At 30.9% G+C, this 17,984-nt stretch overlaps 1 long non-coding RNA gene across 1 annotated transcript; it reads left to right on the top strand.

Moving 5' to 3' along the window:
* Nucleotides 1-9,060: 9,060 nt before the first annotated feature.
* Nucleotides 9,061-11,147, top strand: LOC120267916. Its single transcript, XR_005538625.1, has 2 exons — nucleotides 9,061-9,502; nucleotides 10,299-11,147. It is a non-coding gene; the product is annotated as an uncharacterized LOC120267916 (long non-coding RNA).
* Nucleotides 11,148-17,984: the final 6,837 nt, after the last annotated feature.

The raw sequence follows: 17,984 nt of genomic DNA, 5'->3' as shown, positions 1-17,984 counted from the left end.
CAAAGAGCTGAGTAGTGTCTTGTAATCGAGGATCATGGGTTGAGATATTTGTGGAATTGTTTTTTTATCGAAAATGAGTTGACTTGAAGATGCCAAGAAAGTGTGTTTGGCATGTTGTTTGTTGGTGATATATAGTGATTTGCGATGTGATTATTTACTATTAAGCATATTTGTAGCAAGAGAAAGCGAGATCTTGGAACCGATAAATGAAATTCGATGATATCAGTTGATGCGTGCTAAGAAATTTCGAGGACGAAATTTTTTTAAGGGAAGGATTGTAATACCGAACCTTTGGATAATTCTTGGAAAAAAATATTCGAGGGTATTACTACGATTCGAGTAATATTTTTTATCTGAGAGTAATTTTGGTGAAAACCCAGCCGGAAAAGAACAAGGACTTAAATGTAAAAAGTTTTTTAAAAAAATTTTTGGGTTAAAAAAATAAATGAAAAGGATGGACATGAAAATGTTTATGGAAACCGAGGGAGCTGAAAAAGTAAGATGGAAGGGATCTTTTTAAAAAAATGTTGTGTTATAACCTGGGGACCGTTGGGTAATTTGAAAGGGACCTTTTTGAGAATACTATTTCATAATTCAGGGATCATTGGTGAGTTTTTTTCAGGGACTGTTTTTGTAAGAAAATATATTTGGAGGGATTGAAAGTGAATTTCGGCTGAAAATGTAATTTAGAGGAAAAAAATCTAGGGTTTGAGAAATTGTTCATCTTCTTCTCCATGCTTTGTGCTACGATGACCCGAGAAGAAAAAAATAAAATAAAAAAATGAAGAAATGAGGAGAAAAAAATGGGAGATTTGAGGTGGGGGATGGGAGATCGCTGGGAGGGAGCTCATGGGAGGATGGTTTTAGTTGGTAAGAGCTTTTTCTTGGTGTATTTTTTTGATGAATGAGTGTATGTATGCATGTATATATGTGTATTTGATGGATTTGATGAAGATAATGATGGATTTGAGTAGGAAAAAAACATGTTTAATGGTTATAGATGATTGTTGCTTGATTTGTGTTGAAAAAAATCATTGTATTTGTGATGAATCTAGCTTGAATGAAGGATGAGATTTTTCGGTTTCTTGTAGCGATTACTTGTAGCACGAGATTAGGGTTTAGTTTAGTTAATTAAGTTGATGATTATGATGATTAAGATGTTAATGATGATGGTTAGATTGGAATTGGTTGAGTTAGCCAAGTTGATTTGGTTGGATCAAACCAAGTTATAATTGATTTGGTTGAGTTGAATTGAATTGAATTGATTGAGTTGAGTTTGATTTGGTTTAACCAAAGTTCATTTAATTGAATTGGAATTGGGTTTGGATGAGAATTGAATTGGTTGGGTTTGATTGAATTGATCCAGTCGGGGGTTTGATTAAATCAAGTTGAGTGTGGTTGGACTTGAATGGTTTTGGTTGAATTGAATTAGTTGAAGTTGATTTGGGTTTGGTTTGGATGTTGGGCTAAGGGTTTTGGGCTGAACCAAGTTGGTTCAATATATTTTTGTATAAGAATTGAGTTGGTTCAAGGCTGATTGGTTTAATTAAACCTGGTTCAGTGAAATTGAGTTTGGTTCGAGTGAATTTGAGCTTGGTTCAGTGGAATTGAGGATGGTTCGGGGTTGGTCGGGAATGGTCTAGTCCAAATTGAGTTGGGCTTAAGTGCAATTGGAGACCAATTTGATTATGCAGGTCGGGGTTTGAGCCGATTGGAGTGAGTGGGCCCGATAGAGAGTTGATTATTATTTTTTGTATTTTTCTTTTTGAGTTTAAATATGTTATTTATTTTTTTATTATATTATTCTATTAGGTGTTGTTCGGTCTTGGGAGGGAGTTCCGGGTCTAGCAAGGAACCCAAGGACACCGAGTGAGTTGGTAGTGGCTATTATTTTTAAATAATTGATTAATTATTATTATTTTTGAAATAATTGTTTAATGGCTAGTATTTTTGAAATAAATGTTTAAGTATTTCATTTTATCATGTTTAATTACGTATAAGGTCGAAAATATACTTATATTTATTTTTCCTACGATGTGCTCATGATAACCGTATTGATACATCGGTTTTGTATAATTATATGTATTTGTGAATAGTAAAAAAATACATGTATATGTGATTTAATTATTCAATTCTTGTATTTATTTTTTTGATGGGTATATATGCTTTGATTTGGAGTGATTTACGAAACCATGTGAGCATATTAAAAGATGTTTTATCGGCATTGTTAGTAGAATTGGTTTTCATTCCCGGTATAGGAATGGTATCATGGATCTTTCTTGGTATTATGCATGGTTATACTTTTTGGCATTGGCTTTGTGGAAAATAATGTTTATTTCTGTGATGTGAATACTTGTCCTGGAAAAGGATCATGTGATATGATTTATATCGATGGTATTATTCTCTGTATTTACTTGATGGTTTTGATGGTGACGGGCTAAGGGCCCGACTCTGCGATAGTGGGTCCCCACGGGCCGACCTTTAGAGGTGGCGTGGTGGACCCGGGTGTTGATTACTACGAGGGCCGGTTCGGTGGGAGTGTAGAGCCCTCGATCGGATATTCATCGGGTGGCCGGGGTCAGCGACCGGTGAGCCCGATGGGTCAGCGTGAGGACGTGAGTTCCTTGACGGCTCTGAACCTAGCCGCTTCCACGGCGAGGGTTTAGAGATTTTTCTAGACCATGTTATGCTGGGTGAGTGTTGGGTATTGCTTTATTTTGAATTTGAGATTTATGTTATATTTTTTGAATTGTGATGAGACCCGGACTCTCACAAAATTTGTGTTTTCTCGAGAAAAATCAAATTGATGTTGATTTATGTTGAATTTATGTTTCAAGAGTTCTTTAAAGATTGTATTTTTGCTAAAATTACGGTATTTTTGAAAAAAAGTTGGAAAAATTATTTGAGAAGTTGGTATTTATATACTATATATATATCTGTATTTAAGTATTTGAAATTATTAAGCCACTACCGAGCCAGCTGAATGTCTTTGTAGTTGCGGGAGGCGGGGACCCTAGTAGATCACCGATTCGACTATAGAGCTAGTCGAGTTGAGTCCGAGGATTGCAGTGGGTCCTTCTTCCTTTCTTTTTATTTATTGTTGTTGTGATCTTGTAGCGGTTGTACCCGCAAATTTGAGTTATTGTATTCATGATATTTATGTATTTGAACCTGTAGTTGGTGTAAAGTTGTAAATTGTGATTTGTAGGTCTGATTTTGTTTAAAACAGGGTGTCAGTTTCCAGTTAAAAGGGAATTTTAACTGATGGGTGCCACATTTACCTCAGTAGAAGGGGTGGGTGTGACAAAAAATATTATACGAAACAATATAACAAATTTACTCTTAAATAACATCATATTACCACACTTTCTTGAGTACAAGGTTCTTGTGTGCCATCTAGAGTTTGTGCATTTTTCTTCTGAGTAAATAAAAATATAAATTTTAGCATAGCAAATATTAAAAATGATATGAAGAGTATGAGTACCTTTTTCTTATTTCTAATTATTAATTCTTCAACTTTTGACTTCTTCCTCTTCGATGGTGGTTGGCCCTTAGTTCTCACTTTTAAATAAGTTCGAAACTTTGTCGTTGAAGATGTTGCTTGGTGTTGTTCGTGATCTTCTTCCAATAACAGTTGCTTTGGATGACTCTCCCAATAATTTGTTTCATCCATCAACTTCTCTATTGCCCCATCCACAAATTTAATTAGAAAATCATATTTCTCAATAGATTGTGCTCCAATTTCAGCAGCTTTGAAAAAATGAGAGCATAAATTATTGTATCACAATTTTTGCTCACAAGTGTCTAAATCATTATAACAATTCATCACATAAATATCCCTGCTTTTGATATCCTTTCTCCAACGAGGTAAAATATATTGAGGTGAAAGCTCTTCGACATTCTTCTCAATGAAAACCTTGCAAATATGTCTAAATAATTTCTCTGAACTCAAATAAACGGCATGAGCATTTAGTGTCAAATTCAACTTCATTATGATAAACATTGAATACCACTTGTCTTCTGAGTATGCCTTTTTTCCTTTGAAAATATCTGTCACTTGAAATATATGTAATGACCCATTTAAATTTATAAGTGCAAGATTGTAATATAGTATTTTCTCAATTCATCTTGAAACACCCCAAAAATTTCATTTGTGTAGGCTTCTTGTAGTTGCTTCTCAAAATGACAATCAGTTAACATGTGAAAGCTTGTGTTAAAGGAAGCAAAATCTGCTTTGTTTTTCTTTTCAATCTTATTCTCAATACATTGTCATATTGCTCCACAAATTGCTTTAAAGATGTTGTTGGACAAACATAGGCATAAAAAAAATATTTATGCTTTCACTTCTTTGTGTGGTAGACATTTCAGCCCAAAAAAAATCCTTTAACATAGATAAGATCCCATCGGTGACTAATTTTGTAAAAAAAAAAAAATCAACCACTCATTTCTTTCAACATTGTAGTCCTTTATCATCTTAAACCAAGTATCTTCGAATTCTTGAATATACATTGCCTCATCAATGATGCTCTTTAATACCTTCTTTATTGTTTTGTACTCATTAAAACATCCAAGCTTCTCAAGAACTTTCTTCATGATATGCCATAGACAAAGTCGGTGATGAGAATTTCGGAAAAATTGTCTTAACTACACCTTGAATAGCAAAAAATTGATCTGTAATTATTGCCTTAGGAGCCTTACCAGACATGCATTCCAACCAAGTATTAAACAACCAAATATAAGTTTTTGTATCTTCCTTTGACAATAAACCACATCTGAATAATATAGTTTACTTGTGATGATTTACACCAACAAAAGGAGCAAAAGGCATATCATACTTATTAGTCAAGTATGTTGTGTCAAATTATATTACATCACCAAAAGTCTTATAGGCTGCTATGGACCTTGCATCTGCCCAAAATACATTGCTCAGATGACCTTTATCATCTATATCAGTTATATAAAAGAAATTTAAATTTCTTTGGTACATGCGAGAGAAATAATTGCCAAGGGCTTCATTATCCCCAACACCAAGCCTAAGTTGCCTTGCTTTTGGAATGTAATTTCTGCAATCTTTTTCAGTATATATTAAATTCTCATAACCACCATTTCCAACCGCTAGAGAATGAAAATTCTTACTCAAGCCTATGCATGCTTGATCATTTAACTCAAGTCTTCTTTTCAAATATCCATCTATTTTTTTATTGCATCTCTGAAAACAAAATTTTTGTGGACTGAGTGCATGATTGTGTTCCAAATTAACACGTGGTATAGTGCATCATCCATTATAACCGATTATAACATTAATCTTGGCTTGACAATTCATCTTAGTAGATAGTCTTGAGTTGAAAGCATTTTTAGTAGTGGATATTCTTTTGCCACCTCTTACACATGCAAGTGTGTAATATTTCAATTTTCCATCTTCTTCTGATCTTGTACTTCGTTTGGTAATACCAAAACCTTCTTGCCTAGCATATTCAATGTACATATTGTATATTTATTGAGAATTGAGCATCATGCTTGCTTTTGGAACAACTTTTCCACATGTTGGTAATTCCGTATTTACCATTTCTTCATTTTCTTAGTTCAAAATTTCTAAACTTGAAGACCCAACTTCTATCTCCTCCTTGCATGGTTTAGAGGACCCAATTTTTTGTTCTACCATAATATTCTTGATTTCAATGATGAGTTACAAAAAAGACCCTGTATATAAAATGTTTCACAATTAATGTTACAAGTATCTCAAAACAATAAATCAATTCAGAAACTACCACCTGAAGATGAAAAAATTATCTTGCAACAAATCAATTCAAAACAATATAAACTCACCTGAAGATGAAAAAAAATTGGCACAGCAAAAACAATTGGGACAACTCTTTCTCTTTTTAAGTGGTATCCGTAGACAAAAATAACTGTTTAATTTCTAAAATTACTCATCAACAAAACATGGACGATCAACCCAGCAAATAAACAAAATCAAGATCGAAAACAAGACATACCTTGAGTGCTTCTCTACGGATGGAGATTTTACACTAAGGAGTCGAAGACCAGAGACTGGCGATGGTAGCGGCGACGAAATAGCTGGGATTGGGGTGAGGGGACTACAGAAATAGGATGATGACGGCGGCAATGGTGATAGGTGCAAATAGAATGACAACGCCGGCGGAGATGGTGAGAGGTGATAACGGCGGAGTGGTGAGAGGATGACGACGGCGGGTGGTGATAGCTTGTGTTTGACGGCTGAGATAGGATAAAGACAGCGGCGATGGTGATAGCTTGTGTGTTGACGACGGCGGTGGAGATGATGACAATGATGGTAATGACAGCGGTGGGAGCGGCGAGAGTAGGATGACGGGAAAGAAAAGAGAAAAGGTGGGAGAGATGAGAAATGGTTATTATTATTATTACTTTGCTGACAAGGAGAAATGAGGGTTTGATGACATGGATACTACATGGGCATCCACGTCATTTATGTGAACAGTTCGGAAAATCTAGTAGGAAGCAATAGCAATACTCTAATAAGATAGTAAAAAGCACACCTACTAAAGACTCTATTTACATGTCATTTTCTCAAGAATGAGATTTTTTTTTTTTTTTTTTTTTTTTTTTTTTTTTGGTTATCCTAGAATTAATTCAAGTAATTTGTTTGTTTTACTACTTTAAAGAGGGCAAGTTTCTTTTCAAAAATAACTATAATTAAACATAATTGGCATTATTCAATGCAGCTTTGATGATCTAATTAATTATATGTCACAATTAATTTGGAGTATATTTCGAATCACATCGAATACATTAGCTTGATATTTTTTTACCATAGAAATACTTTTGATTTGGTCTCACAGTGCAAAAATATTCAATATTTATACTATGCATAATACAGGGAAGGAACACAAATTTTTTATTATCACAATTTTAGATATCGGTTCTCAAATTCATTACTTTCTTAAGAAATTAAGAATTTTCAATAAGTTCTTCATGTGTTACATAAAAATATTTTTATAAAGAACAAAAATATAGATGAAAAATACAGAAAAGAGCTGGAATGTTAAGTGACTCAAACCCCACTGTATAAAATACTGTGCCTGTTTGGATAGGAAAAAAAATATGGCATATAATATACCATAATTTAAAAAATTATGTCATATTATGAGAATTATGTAATATTAACTATTTGGACATTAAATTTGAAATAAAAAATTGTGACATAAAAAATTATTCCACTCGAAGTGAAATATTTTTTTGTAAGTGCGTAATGTTCCGACCACCATCCTGCCGACCTCTAATGATTTGTCGGCGGTCTACCGGTGGTACAATAGCGGTTTGGCCGGTCTCCGGTGACTGATCATCGGTCTACCGTCTGCCCAACATTCGGTGACCGACCGCCACTGACCAACAGTCCACCGGCGGTCCAGTCACCGATCTGCGGTTATAATTTTTTTATTTTATTAAACTAAATATGCATTATATAAAAATAAAATATGTCATCATTTCTGTAATAATCATTTATAATTTTCACATAATAAAATTATATCATATTATTTTATTTTATACCCAAACATGAGTGTTTATTGAATGAGAATATGTCTATTTAAGGAAAATACCTTTTGAAAAATAATTTAAAACATATTTTATTTAAACTGACCACAATTTCGCTTAAGTTAATTAATTTTAATCAAAATTAACTTTGCAAAAATTTCTTTTTAATAAAAATAAATATTTTTTAAAAAATGATTAATAAATATATTTGTTTATACAATTAAATATCTACTAAGTTTGAGAAGCTGTGACTTCACCATTCAGAAGAAACAGGTCGATCGTCATGCATAAACACTATGTGAAGTCGCCAACTGCTGCGTTTTCTTGATCTTCACCAGCACTACGCGAAGTTGTTGATCATTTTTTTATTAATTTATTATATTTTTTATTGAAATTGTGCCTTTTAATACGTTTTAAAACATAAAACATATCACACCACTAGCATTTAAAATATTTCTCGTCAATCACCATAAACGGCGAAGGTCGATCGTCATGCATAGACAACGTCTGTGTTTTCTTCATCTTCACCAGCACTACGTGAAGTTGTTGATCATCTTTTATTAATTTATTATATTTTTTATTGAAACTATGATTTTTAATATGTTTTAAACCATAAAACATACCACGCCACCAGTATTTAAAATATTTCTTGTCAATCACCATAAACGGCGAAAGAAACAACTATCGATTTTGAATTAAGATTTCTTAATTAAAATAATATGAGTCAAAAGATACAAATTGAAGTAAAGCAATTAGAAAGACATACTTGCATCACATATATCTTATAGGGAACATAATGAGAATTACACCAATATATATATATATATATATATATATATTAAACAATTATAAAAATATCTTAACAAATTAATTGTTTTTAAAAATCAATTAAAAATTTATTTTTTTTAATAATAAAATTAAAAAGATATTAAATATTTTTAAAATTTAATAAATAATTAATTAAATTAATCATTTTTTAATTTAAATTAATTTTTATGACGAATTTTAAAAACTTAATGCTAATATTAGATAATGAGGTAATCTACTATCTCACTTACATAGTGATTACATCTTTCAAGTTACATCAAATCAAATAATAAAAATAAATACAATAAACCAAATAATACTTGCCGGTAACCAAATAGCCTATTAATGTTAAGAAAAATTAACTATATTAAAATTAACACATTATATATTTTTAAAAATTGATTAATAAATATATTTATTTATATAATTATTGGAATCTATGTAATTTGGCAACTCCGTCCAGATATTTTATTTTTCTCGTTTATTTATTTAATTAACTATTAAGTATTGAACATTAATAAATCATATTCGTTAAAATAAAGAGTTGTTACAAGACAAGACAAAAAACAATAATAATAATAATAATAATAATAATAATAATAATAATAATCCATCTTGTGATGTCACTCTTACTTTTGTGGGCTGGGCCTTGAAAAATCTTGTGCCCTAATTTAATGCACTGGAGCAAATTTAACGTCTCTGGTTGGGAGAGTTTAGAGGTTTTCAGAGGCATCTTCTAATGCTAGGGTTTTTGGATCTTTTCTGCTTCTTGATTTGCTCTTGGTTTGGGGATTTGTTTGAATTATTTTGACTTGTTTTTATTTCAGAGTCTTAAATTTTGGATTTTGTGCAGATTTGGGGTGGAATTTGCTGGTTTTCTTTTGTATATTAGCTTGGATTTAGTTGTCTGTTCCAAAATGTGTAATTTTGGATGGCTTTTTAGGGTTATGTGGCTTGTTGTTCAGCTGATTTTTGATTTAGAGGTTTATAGTTATGCAGAAGTTGCAGGCTTTATTTGAGTTTGGTTTCTGAGGAAAATCCTTTGTGAATTTGTAGGTTAATTGGAATTTTCTTGTTATATTTTTGTTTTCTTCAGGTGATTTGGTGCCATGTGAAGCTGGGAATTAGAAGCCTTTTTTGTGGATAAAGGGATGTTTGTATGGTATGTGGCTCACTGCCTTCTCTTTTGCTTTCTAATTTGTCTTTTATCTTTTCTAGGTTTTGTAATTTTTCTTTGAATTGCTTGTCATTTTACTATTTTCATGGATTAAATTTGAGAAACTTGCATCTATGTTTTCTTGTATGTACCAATTGTTGGAATATGTGCTTCCAAGAATTTCTTTTGAAGATAAGGGATGTATGGTTCACTGTTTTTGGTTTCTAATTTGTCTTTATCTTTTCTAGGTTTAGAAGTTTGCTTTGAATTGCATGCCAATTTACTTCTTCTTCTTTTTATGGGTTAATTATGAGAAACTTGCATCCATGTTCTCAGGTATATACCAATTGCCGAAATATGTGCTTCCAAGAATTTCTTTGATCTTGGGATTATATGTGATACCTGAAAAGTTGGTGCTTTATGATCTTATGTTAACATGACCTGATTAAAGTTAATGCTTATTTTGTTGATTAGCATATATCCAAAAGAGTAAAAATGAGTTTAATTGCATTGGATGGTTTGATCTTCACATCATTTCAAAGGCACGTTTGATATACTGGCATTTCATCGGTTCATCGTATCTTTTTGTTTACTAGATACTCTAGGCTAAATATTTAGCATATTTTGATTTTCCAAACAAAGCGAAGCCTTGCACAAAGTGATTGCCATGGTTCACATAGTGTTTATTTTACTTGTTTATGCTAAACTAATCTTCTACTGCATTTTTCCTTTTCGTGGCTGGTACTACACCTCTATTATACTTACAGATTGTTTCAATTCCCTCTATTAAATCAAAGCACAGGTTATCGGAAAAACTAACCGAGGTATCTGATGGAAAAAGAGTGATTTGGATCATAAAGCTGTTTTTGGTTGGAAGATAGAACTGATTGCTTTAAACACATGTAATCTTTTAGTGTTGTTGAGCATCTTCAAATGGTCAAATTGGATGTGTAATTATTGGAATGTTTGCTGGAGACTCAAATGATGGATATGCAAGCATGATAACTTACATGCTGTTCTATCGATTCCCGTACTAATGGCTATCAAAATGGGAGCAGCCTAAATTGTAAAAGCAGGTTTGTGGTAGAGCAAACCAAACATCTGCTACACCCTAGATGGCTGAGAGTCCAGTAGCCGAAAGATCACTAGCTTACGCCCAAGCCCGAGTAGCATGGGGGCACATGGAATCCCGTGCGAAATACACGTAAGTGACCGATAATGAAGTAGTACCACGAGGGAAAGGCGAAAAGAACCCCCATCAGGGATCCGATAATTTTCAATCGAGACACTTACGACAAGCAGAAGTTTCTTCTGCCTTTTGTACCAAAATCTCGCAGATGATGAAGGGCCATAACGTAACCGATCCCAATTTCTTATGTAAGAGACTCCATCTGAATAATTGCAGAAACGTCATTGTGATCATCCTGATCAGTCTTGTGTTGATCCAGTTCTTATCTTAATGCAACCAAACCCGGCCACAACATTAGAAATTGTATCATGTTAATTTTTCTCTGCTTGTTTAATCGACGTTGAATGCCTATGTGCCTGGGTTTCTTTCTTGCAAATTTTTAAGCTATGAATATTTTTGCCTAGGATTATGTCAGTGTACACATTTGCAGATGATTTTATATCAAATTCATGCTTTGATTTACACTGCCTCTGGTTTGTTTTTATTTCTGTAGATTGTTTCAGATTGAGTTGGGCCTCATATTCTGCTTTTAAAATGATTTTGCTTGTGATTTTGCTCTGAATTGTATGTTGAAATTCAAAATTTTAACAGTTGTCTTTTTAATTCATAGATTTATTTGGATAATTTGTTTATGAGTTTGTATGTTATGTATATACAAACATATCAATCCAGAAGAACACATATTGTATCTATCATATTGTTATTAGTATAAATCAAATTTGTTTTTGATATAATTACTTGCTACATCATTAATTGGCAAAAATTACACTAAACCAATTGTTATTTTTATTAATTAATGGAGTAAAAAAGTTAGTGGTAATTGGTTATAATAGTTTAAACCTAGACAATGAAAACAAATTCTATTGCTCATTTTAAACAAAAATGACATAATAAGTAGGTGAAATTATTGAATCAATGTTGAACAAATGATGGTAAAAGTTTTTGGCGATAGTCAATTAGGTGAACAAGTTGGTGTAATTATTGAGTCAATTATAACAATTCTACTACTGTGAAAAAATATGCTGTAAGTGCTCAATTAGGTGATTTTTTTTTTTAATTAGACTTAGCTACTTTTCAAATCCAATGGTGTTTTTGGCAGTAGTAAAAAAGGTTGGTTCACTAATCTTGATTACAAGGTTTTTATAGCCTTCTAACTGAGGAATGAACGGCTAAAATCCCTTTGATTTAATAATTTACATCGGTTTATAATGCTCAACAATTCCCTAATTATCAAAACAAACTCTTAACTCTCATAAGCACCATTTAAGGTGCTATTTATTTGCAATGAGTGGAATTGAGTAGAAATGAAAATAAAGGGGAATGGATTAGAAATGAAAAGAAAATTGTGTTTAGTTAGAGGGCATGGAAGAATAATTTATTGGAATGAAAAAAGTAATAAGAAAAAAAATGTGGGAAAATATTTTTTATTCTTTTAGTAAGTGAATATTAAATAGATAAATATATTAGTTAATAATATTATTTTATGTGTAATATGTTATCATTATTGTTATAATTTAAATTTTTTTTATTTTTTATAATTAATTTTACAATTAATCTTCATTATTAATATTGTTGTTTTTTACAATGTTATCATTTTATTTTTATTATTTTATAATTAGGTTGTGTTTGATTACAATATGGAAAATGGGTAGAATAGAAAAATTTTTCACATAATATTTTTTCCATGAAAAAATTTTCCATGCAAAACAAAACAATGGTTGTTTGATTGACATTATATTCTGACTAGAAAACAAAAAAATTTCTATGGAAAATTCTTATTTATTGTTTGATTGCTTCTATTTTTCATGGAAAATATAACATTTTATATAGAAAAAATCTCATTTGTTGTTTGATTGCATTAATTTTCCTTGGAAAAAATTACATTTTTCATGAAATTTTTTTTATATTCTCCAAAGAAATTGTTTTTTTTTTTAAATATACTCAAATATCAATAGATCAAATAATAATTTTTTGTAATTATTTAAAAAAATATTATGTTTTAGATTATCAATATTAATTTGTTAAAAAATTGATTTTTTAAATAAAAATAAATATTCCTAAAGAGATATAGAGATATTATAAAAATTAAAAATAAAACCAAAATAGAGAAGGAGAAAAATAAAAACCAAGAGAGATAAAAATATAAAAAGGGAGATACCTAATTTATAAAAAAAAATTGATTTTTTTAAAATAAAAATAAAAACCCATAAAAAACCTAGATATATATATATAGAGAGAGAGAGCATGAAAAGGAGGAGGGAGAGGGGGGGCATGGGGGCGGCCAGTGCTTTTGTTCTCAAACTTGTTGTACTAATTTAATTATTTTAATAAATAAACATCCAATGTTATATTATACTAGAAAAGAAAATGGCGAATCAGATTTATTATGCTTAATTAATCAATACAATTGTTAACGAGTTACTACGCCCGGGTTTGTTTATTCCAAATTACTCATGGAGAGGTGTTATAGATGGAACAAAGGGTTTGTTTATTCCAAATTACTCATGGTTCTTACAAACACCAAGGGCCTTATATAGGCTCCAAGACTTAACCCTTAAGCCACACTATTCCTAACAAGACACTTACCAAACCTTACTATTACAAACATGACACATACCAAACTTTCCTATTACTAACATGACACTTACCCAACTTTACTATTACAAACATGACACTTACCAAACACTTACCAAACTTCAACAGTAAAATTACTGTTTCTACAATTGCAAACCTATTTTACATATTAAAAAAAGCAAACACCGACTCTTTTACATATTAAAAATAAACAATACTGCTTCAGTCCTTAAAAGTGTTGAAGTCTAGGACAATGAGGAATCTGGAACATTAGGGATTTTTTAGCCTTCCATCATATTGGCTAGATTTTGTTCAGCAATATCATCCAAGCCTTCTGGAGATCCTTCTGGACTTGGTAGCATTAAGATATATGTTGGGATACTTAATCTTGAATAATCTCCAAAGTGATACTCTCTTGCCCATGAGCAGACTTGTTTCATGTGTAGTTCAGTAGCTGATATTTGTGAAATAAAATTTGAAAAAGGACAGTACATGGGGAACATGTACTGGTCAACATATACCTTCATGATTTTTGTTTCCAGTACTATTTGACACCTCTGGTTGTCAGTAATTGTGGGACAAGTTTTTTTCCAATCAGTGGAGATTGTACATGCTCGTCATAGCTTCATTTGTCTTTTAATATCTCCTGGAATGATCATATCTTCAAGTCTGATGGGAGTTACCCTTTCTTGTTCAGGCTTATGATGGCGAAGAAAAGTGATCTTGATATGATGCCTTGCTTCATCGGGATAACCTTCATCATAACAAGGGGGAATTGAATTTAATTCTAGATTTGCATACCCATTAATTTGCGGTCCAAGAGCTTTAAAGAACTTATGGAGTAGATGTATCAGTTGCCAGTAATCATTTAAAAAATTTGCTTGCTCTGGACTTGTCAGCATTATTCTGGACAGATAACCATGTTTAAAGAGGTTGATGGATTTTATCTGGACGCTATTGATTTCTTGATCAAGCCATTGGGACATATCTAAGGAACATTTCACTGCTATGAACCCTTCTTCACATTGACATCTAATATCTTTATGTGCTAGCTCTCTGAGAACATTTCCGGCTATTGCAAATCCTACTGGAAGAATTTCTTCTTTTGCAAGTTGTCTTAGTACTTCTTGCTCAAAGATGAATTGGTCATATTGTGATGCCATCACTTTTTTTGAAGATGAGTTGTTTTACTTCTTCTATTGGTTCTGGAAATACTTCCAATTTCTCCATTCTTTGTTTTCTTTCTTCTAATAGAATTTTCTTCATTTCTTCAGCTTCTTTTGTAATCTCTTGGAGTTGCGCTTGGATTTTGATATTCTCTTCATTCTTTTGGGATATTTCAACTTCCAATGTTTTGATTTTATTTTCTTGCTCTACCATGTAGTCAAGTGTTTGAGGTTTCAAAGAAAATTATATACTGGGTGTTTCTGGTAATGGTAAAGGAGGTGGATTTTTTATTTTGTTTCATTTGTCTGGTGAAAGTATTTTGCTAAGGAGTGGAATATAGAGATGAGGGTTTTTGGGTCATATTTATTGGCCCAAAGATTGTCAAGAGTAACTTGTTATGACAAGTTTAGGTTGGCTTGTGTTCTGAATTTTAAAGTAGAGTTTGATGGGAATATTGGGAGATTTAACTGAGGTTCAAGGGAGGATGATTGATTATAAAAATTTTTGCCTGCCATTTCTACAAAAAATAAACTTATTAGTCTAAATAAATTTACATGCTTTGCATGTCGTTGATGTTTAAAGATAACCAGGTTTTCACCATAACAAGAGACGCATATGGACCTACTGGTTTTGTAGCCACAGCTCTTATTATTCAGATAAACAAACCTTTGTCTGTTTATTTTCTTTTTAGGGAATTTAGTTACATAGTTCCCACAATTAAAGAAAACACATATGAACCTGCTGGTTTTGCAGTCACAGTTTTCTCTAATGCGAATGGACAAACTATAGGGTAATGTTCAAATTACATATTTAAGTTACATATTTCCCAAAGAGATAATAATAATGGAGATTCAGTTTGTTTGAAACTTCTATTCCTAAATTCAAAGAGGGAGATGAACAGAGATTAAATTCTTGTTGTAAGAATGGAAAGTCTATTGTTTCTTGTTGTTTTAGATAGTTATTCGTTTCCCATTGTTTTATATTATCTTGTATTTTTTTTTCCATTTTTGTAATCTTTTGTGACATTGTTAATTTTTTCTCTATTATTTCATTATTTTCTCCATTAAGTCTTCTTTTTATTTTTGTGATTAAATCTATAGTATTTTGTAATGAATCTACAATTTTACTCCTAGAATGGGTTATGTGATATTTCAATATTATTTTGTCTTTAAATTCTTTCAAGTCTTCAATCATTATTTCTAATTCTATAGTATTTTCCTTATCTATTTTTCTTTTCTTAGTCATCATATATTTCTACTGATTTATCTAAAATGTTCCCTTCTTCTTGTATTATATTTTGTTCTTGAATAATTATACCTTTTCCTTTACTTTGTTCTTTCTTATTTCGTAATTTTTCTTTTAAATTATCAACTTCTTCTTCAAGAGTTTTGATTCTTTTTAATAATTGTTCAATTATTTCTTTATGTTGTCTGAATTTATTGTTTAACTTTTCTATTTTTTGTTCTTCAAAAGTAAAATTGCATAAGTCTAATACACATTTCCTACATAATGATAATTCACATTTTAAGCATGTTACTCTATGTCTTGTTATGTGGAATTTATAGCATTTATCACATCTTGTTTTATAATTTATTTTTAAATGGTTCAAATTTATGTTCGCATTTCTTAAAAATTTTCTAACTTGGTTATATTGTTCTAATAGATATTTAGGATTTATATCTAGATTATAAGTTTTATCCTCGCTTTTTAATCATAATAAATATTTCATGGAATCATATTCATTTTTCCAATCTTGATCCCGTAATTCCATAATCATATGTTGATATTTTAAATATCCATCTTGGTGAAAAATCTTTATATTTTATTTTGTTGGTTTCCAAATAGATTTATCAATTTCATCTTTTTCTTTTGATTTAATTCTTACTTCTATTAATGATTATGCTTGATAGTGAATTTGATCTCTTAAAGTTATATATCTTTTAACTCCTTTTAACCACATACATTGTCTTGCTTTTATTTATTCTTTTAGACTTATATTATCTTTTATTTATTCTTTTAGACTTATATTATCTTTTATTGTATATTTGACTGAGTTACTTATTAAAGTATCTATTAAGGCTATATCTATTTGAATCTATTAAATCTTTCATGTATTAACAACTTTCAATAGATTTAAATTATTCTTGATTTTTTCCCATTTTATTTAATCCATTTGTTCTTTTTCGTTGATGTTCTAATGGATATAATTCTTTTCTTGGTATATATTTTATATTCCATATCCAATTTCCTTTATTATCATATTTTACTGTTTTGGTTTCTATTAGTATTTCTGAACTTATTTGATAAAACTGTTTCATTGTTACATAATCTTTAACATATCATGAATTTAAAGTCTGATCTTTGTTTTATTTGATCATATTAGCAGTTTATATTTATATTTCCTAAATATTTCTCTAGCGGGTTTTAATTGCATACTGCCCAATCAGTTCTGGATCTATTGTATATATGTTAAATCCATTTTTATTCTCTTGAAGTTCTTCGTATTTTTAGTGCCTTTATATAATATATATCATTCTTATGCTTGTACTACCAGTCAATATTTCTACTTGAATTCTTCATTGTTGGTCCTTATTTGATATTGCTGGGATGTCTGTAGGTTGGATGTGTTCCATCTCACTCTTCTAATACTTCTAAATGGATAAAATTCTCCTTGGTATTCCTAGTCCTTGATTTTCTATAAATTTTGCTGGGTGTTAAGATATATTTAATTCCTATGCAGCGGCTATGTCAAATCAGTCCTGTGGATATGTTTTCATGGCTATTGATAGACTACTGCTGCATTTGAGATCAAGTGGGTGTAAACCTCCTTTGAAATTTATTACTAATTTTACATATTTATAAAATGTTTCAAGTCGGAACTAAAAAGTCGTCGTCTCACTATTCTCTGGATGACTGGCAATTCATCCTTTAACAACTGATCTTTCCATGGATTCTAGTTGCTTTCGGCCACACTTTTAATTTGGTCTGGCATCTACTAAGCTTACACTAAAATTTTTGTGCTCTAATCCTTTTTGTGTAAATCTTATTTACTCCTAGCATACCGTGAGGGCTCTAAATGGATTAATGTCAGCCAACCCTAATGATACAAGTCTATTATATGATTCTTCCGTGTAAATCTTAATATAATTTGTTTATCATCACTTGTGCAAACTATATTTCTATTTCATCACGTAATGTTCATATATTTTGTGTTTGAAGCATTCCAAACTTCAGGCAATTCTTCTCCTGGAAATTAATTTTATATTTCCCTTAGGCTCTCTTGCTTTAGCTCTTGTCGTCTTCAATTGTGTAAGTTACTTCTGTGTCTTTTTATGATGTTTATTCATATGATTTGTATATTTTGAAATGATTTAAGATAGAGAATCTCCTACCTTTTATCTATATTTTTACTATAGTTTCTGTTTTCCTGAATTTCTTTCTTGATTTTCTCTAGACATGGCCGAATTTCTAGTATTATCAAATTCTTGTGATAACTCTTAACTTCCAACTTGAATTATTCTCTCTCCTCTTCTGATCCATCTTGTAATTCTTAATTTT

Source organism: Dioscorea cayenensis, chromosome 8, assembly GCF_009730915.1.
Source record: "Dioscorea cayenensis subsp. rotundata cultivar TDr96_F1 chromosome 8, TDr96_F1_v2_PseudoChromosome.rev07_lg8_w22 25.fasta, whole genome shotgun sequence".
NCBI classification, from domain to species: Eukaryota; Viridiplantae; Streptophyta; class Magnoliopsida; order Dioscoreales; family Dioscoreaceae; genus Dioscorea; species Dioscorea cayenensis.
Note: the sequence above shows the minus strand (reverse complement) of the source record. Positions and strands in the feature narration are given on the sequence as shown.